The following is a 15,457-nucleotide window of genomic DNA, read 5'->3' on the forward strand; positions in this document are numbered from 1 at the left end:
TACTGGATAGTGGCTGGGAGGCAAAGGTTGTCTGGAGACTGACAGACCTCAGTTCAAGATCCCTAGATCCTCAGATACAATGAATGTGTTGGTTTTTTCTTCCCTACAAACCCACCCTCCCCTCCTTGCATAGCCAGGTCTTCTCCCTTCCGCACTACCTTCCCAGAACCTCTCTGGGGGGGCGGGAATGGACATTTCAAAGAAACAAAGTGGTGGAGCCACAGAAGAATCAGTCTAATTGGCATGGTCATTCTCCCTACACCAGCCAAATGTGTGTGAAAGAAGGGAATATTAGTCAATGCTGCTTATGGCAGCGTGACTTCCTCCTCTTCCATGCTCTGCAACAACCAATATGGCTTGCAAAGGGCAGATGTGTCATGGCACATCTGGGCTATGTTGCCAATGCCATGGAGAGGTTGAAAAGAGTGCAGATGGCTGAGATCTATGAGGGACCCCCCTTACACACCATGCAGGTTCAGAGGTGGTTTCATTCCCCTGGGTTTTTACAAAGGGGGCTGTTGGGGTCCCATGCTTTTCTTTCTCAGAAAGAAAGCAGCAGAGGCCAAATGTGGCAGCCAAATCATTCTCTGAATTATTTTGAGGCTTAAATTGTTGTATAGAGAAAAACAGATTGGGCTGCAGGGAATCTCAAGGAAATAATTGCACGAAAGGTGTCTTGTGACCTATTTATAAACCAAGCAAAATATTATAATGACAGAAAGCCAGCATGGAATTCTGTGTGGGATAAGAGGCCCAAGTCTTAGGTTAATCACTGCTAAGATAACCAATTTTTAGTATGTAGTGTTAAGAGATAAAGGAGTCTCATATCAGTGTAGTGAACTTGGTTCTCTCTTGCTAAGCGTGATGTGCGCAAGTAATTAAAGAACTGGTGTTGCACGGATAATGACTTCTGTCTACCACAAAGTGAAATATATTTCTTGCATTTGTAACCTTGCTGTGTTCAAGGTTACCTTTCTTACTCTGTGGCTGGTGAGAAACTGGGGGAACTTAACTCTCTGTTATATGAACTAGGTGGCAAGAGAATTTCTTTCATACCTTGGTGTGTCAGTTTTCTACAGTAGCATCCAAGTATCTGTGGGAGGGAGTAGAGACCAATTCCTATCCTATATCTGGAAACTTTTGTGCCTTGGCTTTTCCGTAGTGAGTCAGTCAAGCTTTAGCCTCTCAAATCACTGAGATCTGCTAGTATTTTTGTAATAGTCTCACCTCTCCAAGGTAATTTCTGAAACTGAGAGAATAAGGAAAAATCAGGTACCAACACCAGACTTGTGTACTATCAGGAGCCACCACTGTTGGGTGAATGCCAGGCAGGACCCAACCCTCCCAGGGTGCAGGATCTGACTGAAACCACCCCAGGCTATTTACTGGGACACAACAGGCCATAAACACTTACAAATGGGTCCTGAGCCAAAAAATGTTGAGAACCACTGCTCTATTGCCGTGCTCAGTTCCACACAGCTATTCTGAAACAATCTGTGAAGTGAAGAATATTATTGTATCTGTCACTAATGGCAAAACTATGATAGATCAGTACAATCCCTTCATTTCAAGACCCCCAAATCCTCTTGGGTGCATTACTAATCTACATGATGTTTCTGAGAATTAGATTTTTGCCTTTAGATGTCTAATCTAGCTGAAAGATCTGACAGAGGCTCAAAGGCATAAATTATTCCTGCCAATTGTAATTGCTGTCTGATCTGCCTATCTTCAGATGATTAGACAAGAATATATATGTGCTTGGCCAAGTTAGACCAAACCACGCCATCTTTGAGAAATCCAGCATCATAAGTGTATATAACATGAATGCCTGGATCTCCAAATCTGTTAGGAGGTCAGAATATTGGTGGATCAAATGAATCACTTAGCATACCCTTCAGAGAATTAGGGCCAGTTTTAGGGGGCTAGATAAATGATTGTCAGCATGACTCCAAACACAAGTTCCTGGGCTCAATAGAGGGGTAGCTGGGTTCCTTCTGGTCTTAAACTGTATGAATCTATAGTGCAAGTAGGTATAACTTGCACAGTGGATGGGATTAAGGGTTGTGATGCTCATGTCCTGCAGGAGATACTTTGGTAGTTAGAGTTGCCCCTCTTTTCCCCCCTCCCCACCAAAGTGTTCCCAAATCAAGCATCAAAGTCCCATGTTCTTGGCTTTAAAATCAGCGTTTGTTGGGGGTGGGTTTAAGATCTGGGAATTCTTTTTCTTCTCTGTAGCTCTTAGAGGTCACATTCTCAAACTTTTTCTGCAAACACAAGTCCTAGAAATTTATCTTTTTCATTTAAAAAAAAAAAAGCGGACATTCTCTCAATCAAATGCCTTCAGAAGCTGCGGATCTGCAAGAATTACCAAGAATCATAACTGATGACAATTTAGGTACCTAGATTGGTTTTCCTGCTACAATCTCTATCAACTAGAGGGTGTAAAATGAAGGAAACCTCTCTGCTTTATCCTACACTCTACTGCTGGATACTCTTCCAACTGTTACCCTCTCCTCTCCACCTCCCCACTCTGCCATGCCCCCATTCTCTTACACTTCCAGGGACCAAACCTGCTCCTACTGCAGAATTCCCATTGACTTGATTTCAGTGGAAGCAGGACCAGGCCCACTCGCATTAAATTATGTCAGTTTACCAGTGGGTCTTCTCTCCATTTAGCCCCCAATATGGATGTGCTTGGAGACTGAAGCCCTTTGCATTGTTTGGTTATTTGGTAATTCTGCTGCCATGAGGTCTACGTTACAGCAGGGATCGATGCTTGGAGACCGATCTGCAGTCAGTTAGGCAGTTCTTTACTAGACCTGCTAAGTTGACTACAGGTGGATCGATCTCAGAGCAGTCAATCCCTGTACTCTACACTCAATGAGAAGAGTAAGGTAAATCAACGGGAGAAAATCTCCCATTGACCAACATCCCCGTTTCTCCCCCTACAATGGAGACTCCACAGTAACTCAGCCTAAGGTATGTCGATTCCAGCTACGTTATTCATGCAAATGAAGTTACGTAGCATAGCTCGACTTACTGCAAGAGTGTAGACATAGAAATAGCTACAATCAGTTACTCTTCTGTTCACAACTAGCATAAAGGTTTGATCCTTGAAACGCTTACTCACATGAGTAGCCATACTGGAGTCTTCCGACACAACTTTAAACACACTTGTGCCAAGAGACCTGCTAGCAATTCACTGCATATTCATTTGTACCAAAATATAGTAGAAATGGTTAAAGGAGCATTTTCAAAATTTAACTGGTGAAATAATGAATATGCTATCTGCTATAGCAAGTAAAAACTACTTAAATTGCTGCTCAGATTGCATAGTGTCATTACCATTTGGCACGTTTGGTTGCATTTCTGCACAGGTAGCAGGTAAATATATGCAACCTAGAGAGGATTGGTTATCCCATACGTCTTCCTCTTACTGCTAGCAGTTGAAGAAAAGTGTGGCCGGGGGGAGGTAGCTGAGACTGAGCTCTTGAGGAAAACTTTCCTCATTTGTAAAGAACACAACATGGCCCTGGTTGCTGCCACAGGGTGCTATACATAAACAATACATATCATAGAACTGGTGGAAATATTTCTGACTAAACAAAATTTCATTCAACTATGTTATCTGAGCCACAACATTCCACAGAGAAGTATTAATTTTGACAAAGTTTAACTGGGAATGGTTTTGAGGCCCAGGGTTTTCTGGTCTCTTCTGACCAAAGGAAAAGGAGACCAAACCAAATCGAAAAGGTCAGTTTTTCCATCTGACAACCACCATTTTGACACACATCTGTTTCAGAAAAACATTCCAAAGGCTTTCTTTACATTCCATAGTTGAATGAAAACAAACTGTGAAACCTCAAGTTGCCACAAAATGGAACTATCATCCTCCAGACAGCAGTAATAAATAATAGTAATGAGAAAACACTAGTGTATTCCCATCACTTTATTTAATGGCGTGGTGGCGTATGTAGTGGGTAGGTGGTTGGCAGTCCAGTTCCTCCATATTCTAGTTCAGGGGAAGGCAAACTATTTGGCCTGAGGGCCGCATTGGGTTTCGTAAATTTGTATGGATGGCCGGTTAGGGGAAGGGGGTCGTGGCCCAGCCCCCACCTCCTATCTTCCCCCTCTGGGATTCCTGCCCCATCCAACCCCCCCATTTCCTGACAGCCCCTCTGTAACCCCTGCCCCATCAACAGCCTCCCAGCTCCCTGCCCCCTGACTGCCCCCAGATCCCCACTGCCCCATCCAACCCTTCCTCTCATTCCTGAGACCCCTGCCCCGTCTCCCTGTCCCCTGAATGCCCCCTGCTGCCTCATCCAACTGCCCCCTGGAATCCCTGCCCCCATTCAACCCCCTGTTCCCCCCCCACCGCCATCTACACCCCCTGACCACCACCCCAAACTCCCCTGCTCTCTAGCCAACCCTCCCTGCCCCCTTACTGTGCTGCCTGGAGCACTGGTGGCTGGCGGCACTACAGCTGCACTGCCTGGCTGGAGCCAGGCCATGCTGCTCCTGCTACCATGCAGCACAGGGCACAGGGTCAGGCCGGGCTCTGCAGCTGCACTGCCCCAGGAGCTCACAGCCCCGCCACCCAGAGCATTGCACCAGTGGCGGAGTGAGCTGAGGGTGGGGGGACAGCAGAGGAGAGGCCGGGAGCCAGCCTCCCGGGTTGGGAGCTTGGGGGGCAGGCAGGACAGTCCCATGGGCCAGATGTGGCCCATGGGCTGTAGTTTGCCCACCCCTGTTCTAGTTCTACCAACACTGCAGGAAGGTTCTAGATGCAGGCTTGTGTGGCTGGCCTCTAGGTTTCAGAGCCAGCACTCCAGGGCCAGGCCCAACCACAACTTCAAAGTGCTGTCTACACAGCTATTGTTACAGCTCTGGTATGACCCTCGCTAGCCTGAGTCTTTGACCCAGGTTAGGAGGCTCACTCCCTAACTGTGTAGATGTATCCTTTGACTCTAGTATGGCTACTCATGTGAGTAAGTGTTTGGTGGATCAAAACCTTATGCTAGTTGTGAACAGAAGAGTAATTGATTATAGCTATTTCAGACCAAAAAGAATCCATGTTCTTTCCCTCCTGAATTCCCAATGGGGGGAGGGATAGCTCAGTGGCTTGAGCATTGGCCTGCTAAACCCAGGGTTGTGAGTTCAGTCATTGAGGGGGCCACTTAGAGATCTGGGGCCAAATTAGTACTTGGTCCTGGCAGGGGACTGGACTGGACTGGACTCCATGACCTTGCCAGATGCATATTCACCCATGAAAGCTGATCCAATATGTGTTAGTCTATAAGGTGGCAAGGGACTCTTTGTTGCTTTTTACTGATCCAGACTAACATGGCTACCCCTCTGATACAGGTCAATTAAGACACCTGGAGTCAATTAAGATCCTTCTAGAAAGCAGTGGAAACAGCTAGGTTGATTGGGACACCTGAAGCCAATCAAGAGCTGGCTGGAACTTGTTAAAAGCCTCTCAGTTAGTCAGTTGGGGTTATATGTCAGGAACTACAGGAGGAAGCCATATTGCTGGAGAAACTAGGCAGTACAAACCCTATCAGGCATAAGGAAGGTAGCCCCAAGGTAAGGGTGATAGTAGATGTTGCGGAAGTGTGGGGCTGCTGTGGGGAAGTGGCCCAGGGAACCATACTCATCCTTTTTCCAAAAGTCAGCTACCAATAGCTGTTACTATTAGGGTGCTGGAACCCAGAGTAGAGGGTTGGTCCCAACTCCCCCCTCTCTCCCCGATTAATCACAGAGACTGTGTGAGGGAGGATTGCTTCTTCCCATCTCCCTCGCTGGCTTGATGAAAATAGCTTCTAGAGAGAAAAAGGCCACATGGAGGGTCACAGTGAGCCTCTGAGACTAGGGTAAGCCCCACACTTCCGAGGTCAGAGCTTTGTCATGTTATTTAATGACCCCCAAGATGATTACAGTGGACATGTGGATATATATCCTGGCAAAATGTTTGAACTGAAATATGTGGCAGCTGTTATCCTGAAGGAAGTGATTAGCATGTTTGCATTGAGTGTACTCTGCATTAGTTCTCAGTGCAGAGAAATCCCATCTCCAGCAGTTAATGCTAAAATAGTTCCATTTTCCATTTTTTTTAGTGACAGATTTCACAACTCTTTTGAAAGAGCATTAATATTAAATCCTCTGGAAAATTTCAAACTACACATCTGTGATGACAGTCCTGTGACAGAATATTTCCCATGAGGAGGAAAAATTAAGGGGGATATCACAGCTTAGCAAACTTAACTCTCTCTCATTTTCCTCCAGGGACATGTAAACCAATGGACTGGCTTTCAGTAACTGACCAAAGGCATTTCTGTAGAGCAGTTGACAGTTTTGACAAGTGATTTCAATATTCATGTAATGGGGGAGTGTCCGAGAAGAAATAGTTGAAAACTGTCCCTTCCAAAATGTGCCTGACTCTCTTATGAGCATTCAATACATCATGGTGCTGTCTATTATAATTCTTAGGCAGTCAACTCAGTGACTTTAACGTGCATGATATTTTTTTAAATGCTGTGGAACACATGCTGTGAGGAAGCAAAGAGTACAAGGATTTATCTGCACAGACTTGGAACATTTCAGAACTGTTCTGAATTAAGAATAAAAACATTCCATGCTTTGTCAACTCTTAAAATAAGTATTTTGCATAGTTAAGGTCCAGACTGAAGTCAGGCTCTTTCATCTAAAATGACTCAGGATCAAGATAAATGCTCTCCCTGGTATGCTGCAGTTAAAATCTGCCATATTTTGATTTTCTTTAATGGTTTCCAGATGCAAGTACTGTTCTATAAACACTTAAAACAATAATATAAATCCTTTGGGGGGAATTATTGTAGTTAAGCCTGCTCTTCTGAACTCTAATGTTGATATTTGTATTATAATTAGGGCTGTCGTTTAATGGCGGTTAATCTGAGTTAATAGCATGAGTTATTGTAGTTTTAATAACATTGTTAAACAGAAGACCAATTGAAACTTATTAAATATTTTGAATGATTTTTCTACACTTTCAAACAGGGGTGGCTTCAGGCCCCAGCACGCCAAGCACCTGCTTGGGGCAGCAAGCTGTGGGGGGCGCTCTGCCGGTCGCCAGGAGGGCGGCAGGCAGGCAGCCTTTGGCAGCGTGCCTGCGAAGGGTCCGCTGGTCCCATGGCTTCAGTGGAGGCGCGGGACCAGCAGATCCTCCGCAGGCACACCTGCGGGAGGTCCAATGGAGCTGCGGGACCGGCAACCGGCAGAGCACCCTCTGCAGCATGCCGCCGTGTTTGGGGCAGCGAAATGTCTAGAGCCACCCCTGCTTTCAAATATATTGATTTCAATTGCAACACAATACAAAGTGTACAGTATTTACTTTATATTTTTTGCTTACAAATATTTGCACTGTAAAAATTATAGATAAGACAGTATTTTTCAATTCCTCATACAAGTACTGTAGTGCAATCTCTAGCATGAAAATGCAACTTACAAACAGATTTTTTTTTGTTATATAACTGCACTCAAACAAAACAATGCAAAAATTTAGAGCCTACAAGTCCACTCAGTCCTACTTCTTGTTCAGCCAATCACTCAACCAAGTTTGTTTACATGTACAGGAGATAATGCTGCCCACTTCCTGCTCACACTGTCTCCTGAAAGTGAGGACAGGTGTTTGCATGGGAATCTTGTAGCTGGCATTGCTAGGTATTTACGTTTCAGATATGCTGAACATTTGTATACGCCTTCATGCTTCAGCCACCCTTCCAGACCATGTGTCCATGCTAATGCATGTTTTTAAAATTTAAAAAAAAGCAGCAATAATTAAATTGGTGATTGAACTCTCTGGGGAAGAATTGTATGTCTCCAACTTTTTTACCTGCATTCTGCCATATTTCATGGCAATCTGACTCAGCTCATACTCATTTTAAGAACACTTTTGCTGCAGATTTGACAGAATGCAAAGAAAGCACCAGTGTGAGATTTCTAAAGATAGCTACAGCACTCTACCCAAAGTTTAAGAATCTGAAGTGCCTTTCAAAATCTGAAAGGGATGAAGTGTGGAGCATGCTTTCAGAAGTCTTACAAGAGCAACACTCCAATGCAGAAACTACAGAACCCAAACCACCAAAAAAGAAAATCAACTTTCTGTTGGTAGCATCCGACTCAGATGATGAAAATGAACATGCGTCGGTCCACACTGCTTTGGATTGTTGTTGAGCAGAACCCATCATCAGCATGAACACACGTCCTCTGGAATGGTGGTTGAAGCATGAAGGGGTATGCAAATGTTCAGCATCTGACATATAAATACTTTGCAATGCCAGCTACAGCAGTGCCATGAGAACACCTGTTCTCACTTTCAGGGGACAGTGTGAACAAGAAGCAGGCAGCATTATCTTCTGCAAATGTAAACAAACTTGGTTGAGTGAGTGGCTGAACGAGAAGTAGGACTGTGTGGACTTGTAGGCTCTAAAGCTTTGCATTGTGTTTGAGTGCAATTTATTTTTTGTACCTAATTCTACATTTGTAAGTTCAACTTTCAAGATAGATTCACTGCAGTACTTGTATTAAATAAAATGAAATACTTTTTTTACAGTGCAAATATTTGTAATAAAAAAGCAAACACTTCACACTTTGTCTTTTGTGTTTATAATTGAAATCAATATATTTGAAAATGTAGAAAACATCCAAAAATATTTAAATGGTATTCTATTATTGACAGTGTGACTAATTGTGATTTATTTCTTAAAGCTATTTTTTAATTTAGAAAGGGATTAAGCATTAATCAATCCTGGCATAGGTGTACCCATTTAACCAAAGGGAGTAAGGAAGGAGCAGGTGAACTTAATGGAGGCCTGTGCCTCATATAAAAGGGGAGAGCCTCATCTGAGGGCTATAGCTCTCAGCTATAGGGCACAGACAGGCAATGCTGGCTTCTGTAAAGGGTTAAAGAACTAGAAACTTCAGGAAGTTTGTGGTAGCTCAGGACTGTGAACTGAAGAAAGTGCTTTCCTGGGGTTCCACTGTCTGAAGACAGGCCCAGCAGATAAGGTGATTCCTTTGGACTGTACCTGGATGCTTGTTACCTCAGAAGGGGTTTAAACTAGTCACTTCTCAGCAAGAGGGCTGAGGCAAGATCCCTGTAGGATGAGTGGTTCCGGAGCTACATGCGGCTCTTCGGAAGTCAATATGCAGCTCCTTGTATAGGCACCAACTCCAGAGCTGGAGCTACTGGTGCCAACTTTCCAATGTGCTGGGGGGGGTGCTCACTGCTTAACCCCTGGCTCTGCCAGAGGCTCTGCTCCCACTCCACTCCTTCCTGCCCCCTCCCCTGAGTCTGCCATGCCCTCACTTCTCCCCCAGAGCCTCCTGCACACCACAAAACAGCTGATCGGGAGGGAGAGGGAGGTGCTGATCGGCAGGGCTGCCGGTGGGTGGGAGGTGCTGGGGAAGGGAGAGCTGGTGCGGGGCTGCTGATGGTCCTGCTACTGAAGGCAAGGGGCTGGACTTGATGACATTTCAGGGCCCCTTCCAGTTCGGAGATAGGATAGTTAGACGGTGGCTGGGAATAATGTTGGTGGTTGGGGGGTAGGGGTGGAGGGATAGCTCACTGAGCTATTGAGCATTGGCCTGCTAAACCCAGGGTTGAGAGCCCAATCCTTGAGGGGGCCATTATAGGGATCTGGGGCAAAAATCTGTGGGGATTGGTTCTGCTTTGAGCAAGGGGTTGGACTAGATGACCTCCTGAGGTCCCTTCCAACACTGATAATCTAGGTATTACTGTGGCTTTTTGGTAAATTCTGGATCCTTCTCAGGCTCAGGTTGGCCACCCCTGCAACATCACACCTGACATGAGAGGGTGCAATAGTGGTGAGTATACTGCATAGCCTGTTATTCCAAGTATGAGCATGTGATGCTGGGCTCCACTGGGATCCCAAGTATGGCTTCTTCTTAATGTAACTAGAATATACCTCTTGGCTCTCCCATGAGAATGTGTGGGGGAGGGAAGTGGTGGTATCATCTGCATGCCACCCACCAAGATGTGGCACTGACATGTTGCAGTAAACTGCATAAACTTGTGATCCTCCCTCTCCTTTATGCAAGAAAAACCGAATCCTTAACCATGTTAACATTTCAATTACTATGACAGACATCTGAGTGAGCACCTCAGATGAATAAACCAGTTCCTGAATCTCAGCTATTGTTCCTGCCTTTCTGAAGGCTAATCTCTGCTGTGGCTATTTTTGAATCACAATTTCAAGGTTTTTCTCCACAATCATAACAGTCAGACTTGCTTTTTTCTCTCTTTTTAATGAAAATGAGAGCACGCACACACACATGCCATTCTGAAACTTCTTTGAAGGTACTAACTGTGTCTTAACTCTCCATCTAGGATGGAGCTCAGGGTAGACAACATGGGTTCCCCTTGACAGATAAATTTGCCACTTACTCAATATCCATTAACTAATGCAATCTCTGAATCTCACTGACCTTCTGGTCATGTGGCCATTCGGGTTGTCCAACTCTTTCCAGTGACCTGTTTGGTCATTGAGATGGATCTGTAGTCTGAATTTGCTGCTGCTTGTGCTTTGCATTGTTGGTGGATGTGGGGTGTCGTGGGGGGTGGGGATATCTCGTCAGCTATGAGCACTCCTGGTAGCATTCTGGATACTGCCATGACACAGGTTTTTTTTTGTTTAAATGTCTTCTGTTCTTCCTGCTGGACTGACCCAAAATGGTGATTATGATATATGACCTCCTCAGATTCTAAGGCCTGGAAGGATCACGGTGATTATTTAGTGTAACCTTCTGTGTAAGACAGGACATGGAACATCCCTGAGTTAATTGCTGTTTGAACTGGACTGTGGTAGGGATGGTATAGCTTTTTGCCTGGGCAAACTGCTTGAAATCTGACATTCTCTCCTACAGGCTATGCAGATGACTCTGGCATTCTTGCTGTAGCTTTTCTGTTCTGGTTTCCTGGCACAGTTCTTTGGTAGCTACGACGGGGTTTAATTCAAGAAGCTTGTTAAATGTTAGAACCAAGGTGATTGTTCTCTCTCTCTCTCTCTCCAATCAGTCTCTGAACTGACAATGCAAGCATGGTGAGGTGTGGCAATTCTTGAACATGGCTAAGGCCTGGTCTGCATGTGAAAGTTGTACTGGTGTTACTGTGTTAATCAAGAAAGTTTTATGCTGGTAAAATCCCTAATGTGGACATGGTTGTACCTGCATACAAGTTATTTATATCAGTCTAATTTATTCCTCTTCCCATATGGGAATAGCTATACTGGCATAAAGCATTTTCATTCCAGTATAACTGCATCCAAATTAGGAGAGGGTATACTGCTTCACTATAGCCATATAGTTAAAGCAATGCAACTTGCTAGTGTAAATGAGGCCAAGTCTGAATCCCTCAAAGCTGTCAGATTTTTAAAATTTAAGTTTTTTGCTATTTGTACTGAGTTTGCTGCTAGCCCATTATTATGAGGGCTTGATATGATATATCAAACAGCTTTTGATGAAAGCTCAGACTCTTACATCCTCATGACTCCAGGATCAAGGGGCTTTCAAAGAATGAAGTTCACAATAAAATCAATAGAAAAGTAAACTCGTCTTGGCAGCTGACACTATGCATTAAACAATACAGGAATGTGGCAGCTCTGCTCTGTATTTATCTTCCCTAGCAACCTGACATGGATCCAGGATACAAAAGGTTAATAATATCTCAGGCACATGGCAGAGGACAGTTCCACTGATTTCAGTGGCTGTTGTTACAAAAGCAGGTGTTTATGAAAGCTGGGCTGAAGATATAGGTAAAAAATGCTCACACAGAAATTAAATTACCCAACTACTGCGTAAGGATGTTGGTGTCAAATCAAGAGATAATAAATAACAAAATATATAACCATCTTAAATAACAGACTTGCTCACTCAGCACTTTCCATCCCCTCCAAATTCAGTCAGTCTGTGGAAGGTTCTCACCAGAAGATGAGTGGGCCAAATCAATAGGCACAGAGGAGCATTGCCTTTCCTAACTCATCCCTCAGATGTGTTAATGCTTTTATGCCTTCAGCTTTTCATATGACTTGTTTAAGAATACTTACCATCTTGTATGCTCTGCATTAAATACACAGGCAGTGACAGAGCTGCCTATCTGCAAGTAAGGAGGGGAATATTTTTTAAGCTCTGACAAATATACTCAATTAAAAGTTAAAGGCTATGCTAAAAAATGTATTTCTAGGCTCACATTACCATCCCTTCCTTCTGGATTGGAACGGATTGGCATCCTTATGGACAGAATCTCAACAGAGCCACCAATAGCTGGATGAGCATGAACCTAGCACTGAAACAGGATGGATTTAGGCATGAATCAAGAACTTTCAGATAATGGATTTCTCACCCCTAAAGAACATTTCAAAGTCATGGTTTGGATGGTCTTGTGGTCAAAGCACTGCCCCGGGATGATAAAGACTGGTGGGTTTAATTTGTTGGTCTTGGTGCAGTCATTCAATCTCTCTTACCTTGCCTTACGGGACACAGTACAAAGCCTATCCACTAACCCAGGTTTTTGCGTGAAGGAAATATGTGGGATGTATTTTAATGACTGTGCTACTGGTCAGTTAATTTTGATATTGTTTCACTTATTCACATGCCCTCAAACAGGGAAAGGAACACTTTAGAAATAAACAAAGGACATTCTTATGTTCTCCTTTTTTAAAGTCCTTTTTCAAAGCAGAGCCACCCTCCGTGTGGGTTCACTCTGCACCGGCTGAACCCAACCGCTGCTTTTCAAACTCCAAGTATCACCAGCATTGCAGAGCTCTTGTCTTTAAAATGCCAAAAGACCCTCAACTATGAGCCTAGTGTTGAGGTCCTCACCCAAATGGGACTTCCATTGAGTTCAGATGGGGAGTTCTATTTGATCAGGGTTTATATCTCATTTGCAAGAGGGAAGATTGCCCTCCCATCCCACCCCAGTTGTGCTTTTTAATTTAAACTGGAATTTAGCCACCCTAGAAGAGAATAACAATCTGAAGTCTTGCAGCATAAAAAGGATTTAAAATGTGCAACAAGGCTGACTTTTTTTCTCCGGTTTTGCATGATGCAGTTTGTTTCCAAGGTTTAATATCACTACCATTTCAAAGTATTGTTTCAGTAACAATACCACAGCAAATGCAATGTGCACGCACAAAAAGTGCTTACAGGGTGGTTTCCACAGCATGGAAGTGTAGGATTGAGTGAAGAAAACACACAGAGCACCGTTTCCTGCCATGCCAGCCCTCCAGTGTGGGAAGCAGAGTTTCAGTTATTGGAATAAAACAGAGCTCCCTCAAAGAGCATTTGTATAGACTTGGCAAAACCATCCTGGCATTTGCTTATGGGTTCTTCCCATAAGTGGCGAATTATATGGGCCCATGGTGCCTGTGCTCCACCAATATTCAGGAACATGGCCCAGCTCCACCAACGTTTGGGCTTATATTTTCAGAGCCGTCCCATCCATAGGACGGACCAAGGCAACCACTCCGGGCCCCATGCTTTGAGGAGCCCTGTGTTTCAGGGGGATGCAGGGTTCAGGGAGGCCTGGGAGTCTAGCAGGGGGCCTGTGAGCGACCCAGCCCCATCTCACCCTGCTCTGCCCCTTCTCTGTCCCACCCCTACTCCACCTCAAGCCCCTGCCCTGCCACCTCCTGCCCTTTCTCTGCCTCTGCCCTGCCTCTTCCTGCTCTGGCTCTGCCCCCATTCCACCCCTTCCCCCCCCCAACCTCCTGCCCCACCACAGCTCTTTCTAGCTTCCTCCCCCTCCCACAAGCAACAGCGGAGACTGGTGGGGTGGAGGGTAGAGGAGCGGGACAGATTGGAGCCAGGTTGCTTGCTAACCCCGCAGCCTACCCTGGACCCCATGTCCCCCTGAAGGGACCCCTCAAAGCACAGGCCCCTGGGGCAGTTGCCTCGGTCTGTCCTATTGACAGGACAGGTCTCCTTGGATCTGTTCTGGGCACCACAGTTCTTCCTGATTGTTACACAGGCTAGTTCAAGTCTTTGTGTATCTGCTACGCTTTGTGGCTCCTCCTGAAGAAAGTCTAAAGATGACACAGTTACTGTCTGAGCACTCCAAAGCACAAATTGGGAGAGGGGGCGTGTCTGGGCATGTTAATGGTGGGGCGTGCTTCTTCCCCCAGCGCACCCAGTAAGGGTGCCAGAAAAGCCTGTACCAACAGTGCTGAGTACTGAAGACACATGCAAACTGTCTCCCTCCACGCAGTCCCAGGAGTACCGTTTCTATCTCAGAGCAGCTATAGAGCCTGCAGTCGCCTGGTGGTGGCAACCTGCTGTTTGCATCCATGAGCAATAACGACAACAAAGGGTTTTTCTCTCTCCTAATACTGATGGGCACATCCAGGCTCTGTCTAATGGCTTTTGCTTGGTCTACTGCTGGGATCTTGGGTATGGATGTAACCCATGCCTGCTTGGAGTGGCACTCTGTCCCCCTCTAGTGATGGCTAGAGATTGGTGAGCATGCTCCAGCCCTGGCTAATAGGTGTCATTTAGCACAGGCAGTAGAAACTCATGCATTGAGCTCCAGAGGTCTCAGGTTTGACTTTAGCTGCTGCCAGCCAGGGTCTATTGGTATTACAGGTGCAAACCATAAACTCCATTTATCTGATATGATTTGAACCCAGCACAATGAAACCTGATGATTTGGGTTGGCAAATACCTCTCAGACCTAAAGCAGCCTACTTGGCACAGTTCTAGAACATGTAATTCCTGAATCAGGCAAGAAGTGCCTAACCAGGGCCAGCGCTTCCATTTAGGCGACCTAGGGCGCCAGGATTTTGGGGGGCGATATTTTGTGGCCCTCGGCAGCAATTCAGCGGCAGGGGGTCCTTCTGCGCTCCGGGTCTTCGGCGGCAATTCTGCGGCGGGTCCTTCACTTGCTCCGGGACCCGCCGCTGAAGTGTCCTGAAGACCAGGAGCGCAGAAGGACCCCCCCTCCCCCAGCTGCAGAATTGCCGCCGACTGGGAGCGCAGAAGGACCCCCGCCTAGGGCGCCAAAAACCCTGGTGCCGCTCCTGCACCTAACTCAACTAATGGGTAACAGCCATGAAAAAAAACTTAGCCTTAAATAAACTATTCCATATCCTCAGTGCTGTAGCACAGAGGAATAAAATAGTAACATCAACAAACATCAGGTCCCTGCCTAAGCACAGAATACTCACTTGGTTGTCAGCAATATGGGCTGTGAGATCTTCATGTACATTATTGCAGCTCAATCTTTGTGGCCTAATCCCCTGTGGACCCATTTGACAAAACTGTCTTGTAAGTAGAAGACGGAGATTAAATATGCCAATTTTGTGGCTCTTAAAATTGCTATAAACCTGCTAACAAAGATGCTTCCTAGATAAAATCTGTCCTCTGCTGTGTTCTTATGGTAGCACTCAAAGCAAAAAAGTGTCAAGAG

This window comes from Gopherus flavomarginatus, chromosome 4 (genome assembly GCF_025201925.1).
Source record: "Gopherus flavomarginatus isolate rGopFla2 chromosome 4, rGopFla2.mat.asm, whole genome shotgun sequence".
Lineage (NCBI taxonomy): Eukaryota > Metazoa > Chordata > Testudines > Testudinidae > Gopherus > Gopherus flavomarginatus.